Genomic DNA, 15,795 nt, shown 5'->3' with positions numbered 1-15,795 from the left:
GAGATGAGAGATTGAAGAGATTCAGAGGTATATCTCTCTCCGCTCGGTTACCCATGCCGCTCGTGTATTTTCGCAAAAAATTCACCAACCTTCGCTGATACGTGCCCAACAGCTACGCTTCATGGACACGGAGATCTTTCTCTGATTAAATACTGCCCGAGACGCGCCGAGCTTTCTCTAAAAACCCTTAAACGGGTTAGAGTTTGGGGAGAATTCGTAAAAAAAAACAAAGAAAAAAAAAAGAGAGATGGGACGAAAATCAAAAGAATTGTGAAACGAAAGTGTAAGAACTGCGATTGAAATGATTTTTCTTCTAACCTATGACGTAAGAAGCGGTTCTAAACTTATTGTTGCACGTTTGAATTTTCGATAGAAAAGCTCGACTTCGTTAAAAATTTCAGCAGTTTATAATAATCAAACGGGGTAGAGAGACGGTAAAATTTTATCGCTACTCGCCCGCGCAGCGTGGGATATGAAAATTTCACTGCGCAACGTTTGAACCTCGAAGTTTATGAATTTGCGTTGGAATATCGTCGAAGAATGGGTAGGTAGTTGAAATGAGAAAAAAATGAAAATAAGAGGAGAGAACGAGTACAGGAAGTAAAAAAAAATCGATTTTTATGCAAAACTGCGGTTTATGACGGGCGCGTTTCAGGCTCGCCGGTTCCGGGTAGAATATTTGGATGCTCTTTTCTACCCGGATCAATACGCGTGTTGGTACCTATGCTTGAGCGTGTGCACTGCCCGATATGTTTGCCAGGATTCGTAGTCAGTGAGTATCTTTGGCTGTACGTACGTATATGCAGAGAAGTCCGTAACTCTCGGAGCTTGCACAGCGTGCTGCCGGCAACGCGTCTAGTTTCCGTTTTACTTTCTTTTTCCCGGTATTTTTTTCATTCCAGCTCTCCCAACAGTGTCCGAAAAATGCATCATTATTGCAAGATGGCGTCCATCTGGCGACAGGGACGGATCGTTAATCATTGACCGGGGATGCGGAATTCTTGCGGGCTGGAGAATCGGGCTTTTATTATCGTAAGGTGGCAGATTTATTGTCAAGGTTTCGCAAGCTTCGCTCTAGCCTCCGACCTTTCATGTTTTAAGGCCGCTAAATGACGTGTCGAGCTTTTCTGGACGCCGTGACCGACGCTTTAAAAGCGAAATATTAACCGCGTGCTTTCGCCTCGACGTCGAATATGATAATACGCGCGTTATCACGTCGATATATCGCGGGATGCCTGAAACCCGCGAAAACTGCCTCGAGACGCGACTCGCGCAGCGACGTTACAACCACAACCGCCGAAATGAAATTCCCCCGTTTTTGAAGCCGCGGGCATGTTTTTAACCCCACCTCTGGGCTCCGTTCAACCCTCTCAAAGCCCTGCAGCGTCCGGAGAAACGAGCTGTACGATAATATAACAAAAAAAAAAAAAAAAAACAATTAGAAAACCCGAGGGAGAGATCTTTTATGCAATTATAATGCTATACGTGTATTGTTATTATTCATTGAAACGGAAAGTCGAATGTACAATGAAAGTAATTTTACTCGGTAATAAAGTTGTACCTACCCGAAACTCTGTAGTAAAATTCATATATCAATTTTCTTCTTGAATACAAAGTTTTTTGGTGCTTCGTTTGTTTAGCTTACTACGTTTTTTCAGTCAAATAACGGCTCGACATCAATTTAATCCTGCACCGTATCGCAACGGTTACGTAAAGTGAGCGTAATAAAAAAAAATATTATACTGCTCGTGCTAAATTTTTTAGTAACAGCCACAGAAGTGATTTTCGTTTTTTATTGAGAACTGTAAGTTTCAGAATTATGATGACAGGGTGGAAATGTCAGGGAATTTAAAAAGGGATATCGAAAACCTAGAATTGCAGAGGGATTTTAATTTGGTAATGAAAAAAACTGAATATATTAGTTTTCTATCATGAGAATAAGAAATTATTTCTTGACATAACAAGCTTACCTTTTTTCGTCGAGAAAAAACAAATTGGCTTAAACTGACTTCTGTGTACATTACATTTTACTTCAATACGAATTGAATTTGAACCAAATATGGAGCTAATAAACTGAACGATGTAGGTTTTAGTAGACTCACTAGAACTGGGAAAATATTATGGAAAACTACGTTTTAGGTCCTGTAAAAAGTTGGAAATGTAATGGAATTTTGTCCCTGAAAATTTGTGGCCACATAAATTGTGGATAAAAAATGAAAATATTCAAGGACTGCGTATAACTAACCACAGGACGAAAAGCGCTTCCGACGTTCCGAATCGAGCTCACAACTGTCCCAGATTTTAAATTCGGAGCTAATCTCGCGAGCTTCGTCGCTGGTTTCATCTCGCATCCGATCGGCAGATCGTGCAACGGACAGACAGGATCGGATACTTATAAGATCGAGATTTGCGAAAGGCGGAAGCTGGGACTCCGATCCCGCGTCAAAGTGGATGAGATTCAAAATAACCTTCGATTCCTTTGAGGTGGGACTGTTCCTCGGCATTGATATCCGCCTAGCTCGGATTTCCACTCGAAGATACGATCCTCGAAGTCTCGCGCTCCGAGCTCTTGGTGACCAATTTAAAAATACATGAGCCCGACTAATGCCTCGGAAACTCTTTGTGCCTTATTCAACGGCTTGATTTTCGATTCCGCGTTAAAAGATTCCTGTGAAACCGCTGCTGCTTGCAGAGAAAAGGGAGAAAATGTATTTCAGGTACCGCGGTTTACATCCGCCCTGCGATTCCGAATGCTAAAATGAAATACGCGATACGGCCGTTGGAATTTATACCTTCATCTGGATCAGCGCCGCCATCTGCGGCGAATATTTTTGCGAAAAACCTATAAATTCATGAATATTTTATTCAACTCCGCAGCGGGTTCGCGGTACGCGCTCATAGCCGAAAGCCTCGTTTCTCTGCAACGTTTCTTTTTCTCTTTATTCGTTTTTTTTTTTTCTTTTTCCCTTTTATTCTTTTTTTTTTTTCTTTTACTCTTCTTTCGTTCGCAACGTTTCTTACGACCCGAGCTAAGCCTTTGCCACACGCTCGATACAAAGGCCTTAACATAAGTACCGCGGCGTCGCGACGCCCCCAGGCGCTGCGACGTCGTGACACGAATCGAAATTCGAGCCCTTATTGCGAGAAGCGTCCCCACGCTTCTTGGCCAGGTTCTACGACCGCCATTTCGATCCAACGTCCTTGGTTTACGATAGATCAATCCCTGGCATACGATTGCAAGTGTTATTCGCAGATCTAGGAAACTGTACTTGGATCCTCTCAAGCCTGCACGCTACACTTTTAGAAAAATTTGACTAAACAAATTGTCCCTTGATCGACTTTAAACATGACACAAGTTATTGTAATTTTAACATTTCAATTGTAATTTCTAATTTTTGTTCACTCAGTAATACATTAAAAAATGGTTTGGTAACATGTCGCTTCGAACGAGTTTTCGTCTCTTAAGTCTTATTGAATAAGAAATAGAGAAAATCAAATTAACGATGAGTGGGACGTTCAGACGGCTAAAAAATTTGTCGGAATAAAAAATATGACTGAACGAAGGTTTAAGAAATGTTACAAAATCACGTCAAGTTGAATATAATAATAAAAAAAAAGCTTATGTCGTATGAAATCAGACGGGCAAATGCCAATTTTTAACTCGAAACAATCCTTTATTATAACAACATCAAAAGCATCGCCCGATTCTACTTTTTTTTTCACAAAAAGTTCATGGATAAAAAAGGGGGGTCGAAGCCCGCACTATCGGTTCGTTCCATCTTCCGGCAAGGTGGAATATAACGCGCACGGTTCATCGGTGCCGGGCGTTTGTCGCGCCTCTCCGTCGGACCATTGTCAAGAGCTTTGACGCGCGCATCAAGTGACGACCCGTCGTGCGATAAGCTTCTGTCCCTCCGACGAGACGCAGTCATTGTTCCCGCTTCATTTGGCACCCTGCCTGCCCTGAGACGCAACCGTCCAGGTTACCCTTCCGCCCTCCTGGACCGGCGGGTGAGGACTAGGCCTCCGGACGCATCCTTGAGCTTTCGAAAAGGTCGGACGGAGAGAGCTTTGATCCTTCCGAGCCCGGAGGAGGCTTCGACGGGCTTAATTCTTTTCGTTTCTCAGCTTTATTGCCGAGGCAGAAATCTTGAAGAATGTTTACTCTTTCGTCAAAAGTCTCTATCGGAGGTTCGCTGACGGGAGGGGGACTTCGAGTATCATAATTTTAAACCACCGACAGACCTTCGCAAGCATTTTTCAAAATATTCAATTTTCTGCCGTTGAATCGATCAACTGTTTAAATTTTCGTTCGAATAAAGTGTCTTTACTGATATTATACTGGTCAATCGCGATGGAAAAATTCAACGATTTTTTTTTTTTTTTCCTTTATTGATTCCGGACACCAATCGTTTGTTTAATACCTAAGCCCTGCGTTGTGATAAAAGAAAAAAGAAAAAAAAAACAAATAAAAACGAAAAACTTCAGCAATTATTCCAGCCTCGATCCTATGATAATGTAAACTGGAGAATAATTATATATTCACTTCCGCGGTTGGTCCGCGAGTGAGAAAACCAGCCCTTCTGACTTCGGAATCTCAAGTCCAACCCAATTATGTTCAAGCGTGTGCCGGCATTAATCATGTGATTCACGGTATATTGTATCTCATACACATTACTTACACCTTATGGTAACCCTTCGCTTTCGCTTGCGGTCTCGTCCATCCGCAGAGAACAAAGTCCGTGCTGACGCTCTTTCCCTCAAGACGTTAATGCGGTGAAGCACGATGACGGTGAACACAGTCCTAAGCGGGTTTCTTCGACCCAAAGTCCGAGCAACATTTTTCTCTCTCTTTCTCTCACTGTGTGTTTTGCCATGTCAGTATTGGCGTCTTTTTCTCTACTCTTTGATCTGAATAGATCACGAAATCATGTAGATAACACGATTACGCGATCTATTTAGATCGAGGCATAATATAAAAAATAAAAAAGCAAAAAACTTGCGAAAAAAATAGTAAATATTGAGTTCCTCAAAAATCACATTTCGATTCATAGGATCAGTGTGAATTTTTTAAGATCTGATAAAATAGCGTTTTCGTAATTGGTTTTGCGATTTTGTATAAATTTCCCCAGTGTCTGAAGAAAATTTTTTAAAATTCCCTACACTCTCTTGGATTGGTAAGAACATCGTACTAAAAAAAGATCAGAATCGAAAACGGTGAGGTACACGGGCTGATAATCTGACATGGAATGCCCCATATACCCTGCGTGCATATACATATATATCTCCCTGCGTGGGTTGGTCCTGGCTGTAAACGCTTAATCGATTCTGCTACAGCTTGGGCCTAGTTCTACAGTTCTAGCCGTGCTGCAGCTCGTAAATGATGTAATATAACGTGTGTACGTACAGACAGGGTCGAAAGTGGGACCGACCCTTCCTTCGCACACAACGGCGATGATCGCGACGGTTTTATCGCAATGATCATCGGGACTGAGAGGGTGCCTCGAGGCCATAAGCGCACCGCTCGGCTTCTCAGCTCCGGACTACCCGCAACTACGCAAGACGACACTGCAATCTCCGACCAAATCAACGGCACGTGCTCCCCGGTATACGTACGTACACGAAACACCGGCTGATATACATGCATATAAGTGCCGGTAATCTGTAAGGTGTTTTTGTGCCGTTGTTCAACTATAGTTGAGAGATAGTGAAACAGGCCGATTGTACGTGCGTTGGGAGAACAATTCCGAGGTCGAAAAAATGAGTTCAGAATCAGATTGGAAAGCTCGAGACAATTTTAGAGGGTAGGATAATATAATTGCTGAGAAAAACACGTCTTTACAATTGACGCTGGGGGAAACTAATTGAAAAAATATTGGTTATACTCTTACGAAACGAATCGATCATGAGAATCTGAAACGGTGGAACCAGAATGCTGCGATGAGAACATTTTTATTTTTTATGGTATGGACTATAGACTGTTTGACATAATAATGGTTTCAATATCGTTGGGATAATTAGAAAACTTGAAACCTACACGTAACTGGTTAGTATGATTATAGCGACATTGAAATTTGTTTATTTCATTGTCTTGATTTTTTCCGACGAACAAGGATTTGACACCAATTTCTTGTAGTACCAACGCTAAGTCATCGCAAAATTCGCATCAACATACAGTAAGGGTAACGATAACGATGAAAACAGTAACATATACTAGATCTTCTGATTACAGCTACGAAATTCGTTTCCATTTCGTATCCAGAACGACGTATTTTAGATACGATGAAAAATGAAAATTATCCACGCTTGTATGTACAGTGACCACGAGCAGAAGCAGCTCTCGATGCGATACAACTTATTTTCGGATTTCTTCATCGGCATAAAAACGACTCGGTGAGTTATTGCCTCTAATATTTTCTCCCCGGAATCGTTGGAAGATCCATCGATTTATAGTCGAAGCAAAGTGCCGGCAACTCTCCCATCAGACATCGTCGTCGGCATAATCGCTGGCTTCACTTCTTCCTCCGAGGGTTTTCTCAGCCGTCGAGATCTTCCGGGCACGGCGTAATCGCCGTTTGGATTTCCGGGCGTATCTAAGACCGCCGCAGCAGGTATCCCAGGCAGGCTGGTCTTCCTCTTTCGCAAGCGTTTCCACCCTGCAGGGAAAAGAGCGCTCTACGTATAGGGCGGAGTAAAAGGTTTCGGGGGTGAAATTCGTTGGGGATGTTTTACGCCCCGATGCCTCTGATACGGCCGAGCGAGGGGCAGCGGGTCGCTCATCCTGCGTGGAGGCTGATGTAATTGCAGGGATCGATCGGAGCCCGGGGAACGAATCCTGAGGGACGCGGCGAGGGAGAGGAATGGTATACAGTCGATTAAAATGCCGCCCGCAACGGCATCGGGAGCTGCGGGGGTGGACGGACGTCTAGCTGTCCCCGACGTCGTTCGACGTCACCTGATGCTGCCGTCGTTGTCCCGTCATTCAGGAGTGAAAGGAACCCCGGTTATTACAGCTGTCTGACATTCGTTGCGACGTCGAAGAAGAAAGCTCCGGCTCTCTTGATTCCGACTCGACGATACCGGAACATCTACAGACGCGGCTTGGGAATTAAGGATTGGAAATGGTCGAGTGAAGATTTTGAAGGTGTGACAAGTCGAGGGTCCGGTCGAAGAGCTGTAAAGACAGAAATATCGTGTGAAGAAGGTTGGAGAGTACGATTCGAGTTCCGGAATTTTTTTCCAAAAAACGCAAACTTCAGTTAAAAAAGCACCATTCCCGAAGACTTTGAAGAGATCTCGGTATTAGATTATTTCTATAACTGAAACCTTGCGTCGTTTCAACAATTATAACGAACCGAGGCTCGTTTGAAAAAAAAATACGTCATGTTTCTACTTTGCTTCTCGGTTGATAGAAAAATAAAAACATGATTTTGGAAACCATCGTGAGTGATGAATAGTGAACCCAATGCCTTGATGAAAAATACTTCATCGTTATTCAAACTCGGATTCTGTAGATTTTTAAAGAATTCATTTACGAACAAGGTAATCCCTAGTTCATTAAAATCGGTGAAATGATGTAATATGATTGGACGATGGGATCACTTCAATCATCAATAATTGTGCTACTGTAGCTGATATTCGTTATTTTTCAATTTTGCTCCGTGTTGAAAGTACATCGTTTCGACTCAATTCAACTCAATTAGCATCTGTCACACTTTCAAGCGTTCGTTATATCACATTTCTCTCTCGTCAGTTCTTCGACTCGACTGTTTTTTTGAAACATCCTCAAAACGAATGAAGAACCAAAGCATCTGTGAGGGAGGATCCGCCCTTCCACTTTCGAAAACGCCCTCAGAGGGAATAATCTTGGGTTTTTCAGACACGTTTCTTCACCGCGCAAGCCACAAATTCCGACAATATCAAGGAATTCGATTCCTTCCTCGAGCTCGATTGACCTCGCGACACATGTCCGTCGCATTTCGCGAATCCTCGCCGATGCGGCAGAGTAAACAGGATACGGATGATCCGAGTTGCACGATTCAATCGAAGGGGATCAGGGCGAGCCGAAGGCTCACGCGTGTAGATTTCGTCGCCCTGCATCGGCCGGGAGGTGTTGATCAATCTGTAGATGTATTTGAGTAGGGTAAGAGCGTCCCGGGACTAAGCAGAGCAGACAATACCGCTGAATAAACTAGGAAGATTCGCAGAGGTTCGTTTTTCGCTCCGAAGTATAATATTATCTTTCGATTTTCCCTCGCTCAGCCCTGGCTGGGTGTATATGCATATGTATATGTATATGTATATATATATATATATATATACTTATGTACGATATAGGTAGGTATATGTATACTTGGCGAAGGGTCTCTGCATGCCGGAACGATTTCTCCTCGTTCCTGTGCGAAACCTTCGGACGATGGGGGAACCGAAGAGCTCGGCAAGGATCTTCTCAAGAAAGCAATAACGAATGTATTTCCGGTTCGTTTCCATTATTTTTCATTTGTTTCGCCGGTGGGGGATTCGAAATTTGAATTATTCATGACGTTCCCATCACTTTTTTCATCCCTCCCATTGATATATGTATATATATATATATATGTACCTATAGAGCAAGCTCACCCGGAATTCTACCGCTCGAAATTATTGAGTTAATTTTTTTTTTTTCGTCCGGAACGGTCTAATTGTCCATTGATTCGCATCCCATTATTTCCGGTAGTCGAAAGAATTTTCCGAAATATGTAAAAAAGAAAAGTCCGAACCAGTGGGAGGAGGAGGGAACTGAATCGAAACTAACCTCTCAAATTTATTTTACGCGCTGCGTTTTACGGAGTGTTTTCACGATATCCCGTTTTGCCGAAAGCCGTAAAAAGAATTTCAACCCCTCGAAAGTGACGCTGACAGTATATGTATACGGTACATCTGCCCTAATGTCTGTCCGTGCCGACGTTTGTCCCGGAAAAATGTACGTCACTTTAGTTTTTCACCTGAAGGATGGAAGGACGAAGTGCAAAAATAATGGAACGTCAAAGAAATCCCCGGGTAGACGCGTGTTTGCACTGCCCGAAGTGACGTGGCTCCTGATCATATATTTCGTTTCATTTTACTTCCTTTATACATGTGTGCGTAGACGTATGTAGGTAGGTAGACACTCGGTTAGGTAGTCCAATTCACATGCGGGGGATTTAAAAATGCAGAAGATACATTCCTGGGGGTAGAATCGCCAAGACCGCTGCCCAAGTGTTTATATATATATATATATGTGTGTGTGTGTGTGTACACCTCTACAACTGTGCAGCTGACCCAGAACCAGAAATGATAGTGTAATTACAATCCCAGGGAATTAAACACGATAAGGAATGTAACGGGGAACAGCTGAGTTGGCCGAAAAAGGGGCAACGAATGCTTTAACAAGAGTAATTAAATCGGGTCACAGGGGTTGGATTCGTGGGTAAAAAGTTTCCTCAGTCGCGAGTCTTGCTTTTTCTCTCTTTATCTTTCTCTCTTCCTTTCTTTTGCGGCTGCAGATTTTTTCGACGCAGCCATCCAGTAAATATTCAAGGGGTCAGGAGTTCTAAACGCATTTTAATGTCGTTAGGGGAGAAGTTTTCTGTAGCAAGAACGTTCATCAGCCTCTTTGCGGCGGGGCAAGGTTAACGGAAGGCTCGAAGAACGAAGTTGCAGACGGGCCAAAGGGGAGCGCGGTTCGGAGAAAAAAAAGTCTTTCCAATCCATAAGAGTTGGCTCGTTCAGCAAGCCTCAAAATGGGCGCGAGTCTAATGAATCTAGTCGCGATTTTTACCTTCTGGCTAACAGCAGATTGCGTTGGCCAATTTGAGTGGGAATCTATTTTTCAATTTTTATCCTCTCACTCGTGACAATTGCAAATGATAATATTTTGGCGACATGACTCGACATCAGCCCGAACAAATACGAAGTGGATCTTTGAATGGAACTGGAAGCGATAAATTCTCTGTTTCGTTTTAACGTTAAAGATTTGAAGTGACTGGTGTTTAACTACCACCGAATCGAAACGATGCCATCCGAGCTTTAAGCTCTTCACGAAAGTTACTCATGTCAATTTGCTGGGAAATCGGATCTCGGAAATTAACCACATTGCTTTAGTCGCATCGAGAAGCTGCGAGTACTGGACCTCGATCGACACAAAATTCTGGAAAATCTGTAGAGAAATATTTTCTTCGCATTAAGATCACTCGAATGTTTGTATCTAACCGTGAGATATCGCAACCTGTGGAGCTTCGAGCTGAACAAATATCCGGAGAAATTGACCCGTCTTTATCGCTCTCGAAGTCTGTTTTCATATTCTTCAACCAACAGTGATACGGCGACAATTTATTTGTATCGCTACGTCACTTCCGTGTGCTCATTTATCTTACAGACGTGAGTGATAATCGCACGGGGATTGTTGACTTTGAATGCGTTTCGTTTGTCGACGAAATCAGAAATTTGGAAAGTGAGTCAGTATTATGTCTTGGAAACGCTACAGCTTTACGGTATTTGATCGTATCATTTGATAGGGTATTTCAAATCCAGTCGAATAGTTTGAGAGAAATAGCGGCTTTGATTCGTTTGAATTTAACCAGAAATTTCATCTATGATTTGCAGGCAAATTCATTTACTGACTTTGCTTTGGAATTGGAATCCAAAGTTATGTTTTGGATATTCTACAGCTCTCAAATACTTGATTGCATCCTCTAATAAAATATCGCAAATCACGATGGATGCTTTCGTAGGAATACGTTCGTTGATTCACGTAGATCTATCTAACAATCTAATTGATAGCAATGTCATGAATAAAATGTTGTAAAATAAAATATGTGATTAAAAAAGAGTTTGAAATAATTGTGACTCATCCCTCGCATAATCAACTAAAGTATTCAACTCCTCTTGACCGCGTTACTGCGGAATTCATCAGACATTTTCTAAACTTGAGTAAAAAAAAATCATCTGCGAGTGTGTTTAGAAATATAGAATATTAATTTTTTGAACCTACCAAGTTCGCATAAAGGCAAAAGGATGAAACCAGCTTGGAAATCGAGATAAAGTGAGCAGCGTACACTTTACAGGTTTGCGTTATTCCGCGTTGAGAGCAGTACTGAGGGTACCGCTGATGCGAGAGAATAGCGAAGGTAGACAAAGAAAAATAAACATAGAGACTACGGAAGTAGAGCATAATAGAGAAAGACAGATACAGCAACAAGAGTGCCAACGAGACTTCAAATTTTCGAACCGATGAGGTACACGTTACAGATAATATTTTAGCGACGTGACTCGTCAGTTCGAATGTAAAGCAGATCTTTGACCTTTGATTCCGTTCTTAAACAAAATTCAGTTGGCTGGGATGCAAATCGAATTCCATGTATAGCTATATTACCATTCCTGCCACGGCGGAGCTTCGTTATCCATCGAGTTGTACAGTGACCAGCAATCTGACACAAGTACATCGTGGTAAGTCAAGAGATTGTTTTTGGCGGTACAAAATAACCAGCGTATCAGTGATTAAGAATTCTCCCAATAAGTTTTTATCAAATCGTACTTTAGGTCGTCACTGTATAAGTATTTCTTACACTCTTACGAATATTACAGTTCCTAAGTCACGGAATTATGGATTACAAATTATAAACAATGGGTCATAATTTTTAAACACATTTACATGAATTTATTCTCCCCCCAGAAATTGGCTGTAACTGAGTGTAGAATACAGTATGTATTAATATATATTAAAAGTTGTCTATTTTGGGAAACATCTGTACTTCAGTCATTCGTATATATAACTCGTAAGGAAATACAGAATGAACATGAAATATTTCCGCTCGGAATTATCTCTGTCATCAAACAATTCCTCAGTTATCTGTTGGCAATTTTCATTCTATTCGTCATTGTATATTCTTTGTGAGAATTAATTCGTTTTAAATCTCAGTTCGATAATCATTGTAAATCGAGTGTAACATTAGCTGTTCCACGTTTTCGTGTGGATTGTCGTTTATGCACGGGTTTCCCATAATTAAGCATCGATATTTCAACATATCAATAATTTTGTGAGAAGAAAACAAGGAACTATAAATGAAAAAACGGTCGTAATCCTTAAAAGCAAATGTCCAAAATTCATTGTGTACAAAGAAATGTTGCGTTGACAAAGAAAAAAAAATGTAATCATTTTGTTCAGTAAAAATAAATATTTTCTGTACTAGTTACGTATTTTTATGGAAATATCAGGCTTTAACGCCTTTGACATTTACCCTCATTGATACATATTTATATACACCGATTGGCCATAATCGAATAAGTCAGCTTGACTGCAGAATAATAAGACTCGCTACCATGATAAATGCTGATTATTTATTTATTTGCAATCATCAGCGTCGTCGCATTATAGAAGGTCAAAACTAATTCCCTGGCGTAAAACAAATTCTTAGCGTTTCAATGATACCAATTTTATCGTTCGGTTTTTTTTTATGTAAAATTAAGAATCTGGTGGTCGTGTGGAAATGAAGCGTTTGGCAGCAAATTTTATTTCATGTTACTGTTCAAAGCGATAATCTGCAGTGTTTATTACTACGTTACAGTAGCAAACCTCTGATAATCACGAGAATATTTCCAGTCATGTTTGTGATAATTATGAAATCTTCCAATTTTCGTACACAGAATGAAACGTTTCGGAACTATTTTAGGAGTATTCAAAATTTTGTGTCGCATTTCAAACATTTTTGAAATGTCGCTGAAAGGTTTCGAACATCGATTTATGTTTGACATATTTCAGAAACGTTATTAGAATCATCACAAATATCGTACTACCGTTTTCATACTGGTGGAACTTTTTAGAAACATAATATCACAAAAAATATGTTAAACCTTACACAGATCTGCAACGTGGTAATATTTTCGAAATGTTTTAAAAATATTATACGCTGCGTGCTGGGAATAAATTCCGTCGCCCATCTGAAGATAGAACGCAAGTCGTACGATTTTTATCTTATTTTATTTTTTTGTTTTTTTTTTTTGCGACTTTTTCCCCATCTTGCACTTATCATACTGATTAGCAAGCTTGTTACCAAGCCAATCGTTCGCACAACATTGTATTCTCTCACAAGAATATGATAGAACATTGAACTTTGACACTTAGGGGCCAAAACATAACAAAATGTCAACCCCCCCTCCCCCCGTCCCAAATTGTACGTAATTTTTCGGAATCAAATAACGAAATAGCATAAAATTTTATTAAAATCATTTGTATTTTTCATTAATCTTTTATTTTTTTCATTATTATAGCAGCGCGCTAGTTTCAAAATGTTAAAGGTTTGGCTATAACAGAATCTGGCGCGGGAATTCAGTTTGAGTTTTTTTATTAATTATCAAAAAATTTTACATTCAATTCAAAAAATTACGTACAAGCATCAAAAGACCCCCTCCCCCGTATCGTAACAAAGTGTAACAATCGAGTCTGACCCCCCCCTCCCTTACGTTTGTTACGTAATTTAAGTATGGCCCCTTATCTATATTTGTGCTCACGCACTGGTCTCAATCATATCTGGTGGTTTTGTTGGGGGAAAAGGTTATATATACACCGCTGCTGTCGAGAGAATTTTTCATTGTCCATTGAAGTTGTCAGTTAGAAAAATCATGGTGAGTACAGATCATTCTTTTGTTGATAAGTATATCGGATAATCCAAGCAGGGCTTAGCAAAAGACGTTCAGTAAATGGCATCGGAATAGTCTGATGCGGAAAAAGGTCTTTCATTGTTCGCGATGCTACTCAAATAGTATTAAGTAACAACTAAATTTGAGTATGGTATTGGAAAGTAAGAATTATTAACAATTAATGCAAGATATCAAGTTTAACTTGATAAAGCTTTTTTAATCATTCATAGCAGATTTAGCATTGGGTCACAGTTCCTCTTTTACACGCGTTCCGTTCGAAATAATCAATGTCATTCTTACCGATGTGCTTCTCGTCGTTGAACTTTGATATTTAGCTAATATTACCCCAAATCCGGTATTATTGTTTCTGTTATTGTAGCTAACACCATTTTTAAACTATCACTAGACCCTGCTGCAAGCACCACTCGTCGTCGTCATTTTATTCATCGGATTCATTGACTGCATTCGCGACTTTAAGCTGCCGGAAATCAACGATCCAGCTCACAGGCCGTGGAAAGACAATGAATCACCTGATACGAACTGGATCTCGCTCGAGAGCATGGGGATCGCAGCTATAAATACGCCATTTCGTTTCAACGTGCCCGATTTGAAGTGGCTGGTGGTTGATAATAACGGAATTGAAACCATACCATCGGAAACCTTCAAGTTTTTGCCGAACTTGACTCACATCAGTTTCGTGAGTAACAGGATCACTGGAATCGACTACAATGCCTTCAGTCACCTCGGAAAGCTACGGGTACTGGATCTCGATAATAATTATTTTGAAAACAGTCTGAGAGAAGATACTTTTGACACGTTGAACTCACTTGAAAGGTTGTATCTGAGAAAATGCCATCTTTCGATTTTAGATAGAATCAAATATCCGAAAAAATTAACCGATCTTCATCTATCCGGAAATGAATTGGAATTTTTTGAAATCGATAGCGAATCGACACTGACCCACCTGTATCTAAATAACAATTATTTGCAGTATGTTTCACTAAATAACTCACAATCTGAACTCACCCTCGTGGACGTAAGTAACAATCAATTGAACATTATTACTTTCGAATGTACAACGACTCACAAATCAATTTTCGTCCGTTATTATTCAGCCCATATTGTGAATCCGCATTCAAAGTTATGTCTCGGATATGCTACGGCTCTCAAGTACTTGATTGCATCCTTTAATGAAATATCGCAAATCACGCCGGATGCTTTGATAGGAACACCCGCGTTGATTCACGTAGACCTGTCTAACAATCTTATCAGCGAAGTGCAGGCAAATTCATTTACCGACTTACTGCAGTTGGAAAATATAATGTTAGATTCGAACAAGATAACCCAGGTGAATCATCGGGCGTTTGTCAATCTCCCTAATTTGAAAACGATTTCATTGACTAACAATCAGATTAATGACGTCGACGAAGATGCGTTCACTAAGCTAAACTCTAGGGCGAATGAGGTTTATTTGTACTTGGATAACAACGAAATAGACACTCTGAGAAGCGGCTCGTTCCGAGGCATAAAAGGTTTGAAGCATGTAGGCTTGAGCAACAACAGAATCAAAACGATTTTGAGTCAGGCCTTCGTAGACCTCCCAAATCTTGAGAGCGTGGTTATAGAAAATCAGTCGCAAGGTCAGAGAACGGATCGTGCGACACACCTGGATAGAATATCTCTGCCGAAGGAAGAGGTGATAGCGTCGAATGCCTTTTGGAATTTGTCAAATTTAACCTCAATCGTCATTAGAGGTAACGTATTCGCTGATATAGAAGCTCAGGCGTTTCGCTCGCTGCCGAAGTTGAAAATTCTGGATTTGTCTAACAATAGCATAGAACTTATTTCCGGCGAAGCTTTCGACGAGCTTCCTAAACTCGAAAGCTTAAACCTGGGAGTTAACTTAATATCGACGGTCGAACCTGACATTTTTCCGAAACAACTACAACGCTTGGATTTGTCTTGGAACCCTGTTTGCGAAGATATTGATTGCTGGCAGATCAGAGAACTTCACCAGCTCGTTGAGCTCAATCTGACAGGTATAATCGATAACTTAAATATCGGCAAATTCGCCGAATTGCCAAAACATTTGACCATTTTAGTGGAGAAACCGGACGGACCGCACCATTAGCGGATTCG

General features: G+C 40.8%; 1 protein-coding gene across 1 annotated transcript in view; it reads right to left on the bottom strand.

The window, feature by feature from the left end:
- Positions 1 to 15,795, bottom strand: part of LOC124299932 (chondroitin sulfate N-acetylgalactosaminyltransferase 1) — a 78,287-nt gene that overhangs the window by 44,283 nt on the left and 18,209 nt on the right. The window lies entirely within an intron of this gene.

Source organism: Neodiprion virginianus, chromosome 1 (assembly GCF_021901495.1).
Source record: "Neodiprion virginianus isolate iyNeoVirg1 chromosome 1, iyNeoVirg1.1, whole genome shotgun sequence".
In the NCBI taxonomy this organism is placed as follows: Eukaryota; Metazoa; Arthropoda; class Insecta; order Hymenoptera; family Diprionidae; genus Neodiprion; species Neodiprion virginianus.
The sequence above is the reverse complement of the archived record's forward strand: the minus strand, read 5'-3'. Positions and strand labels throughout refer to the sequence as shown.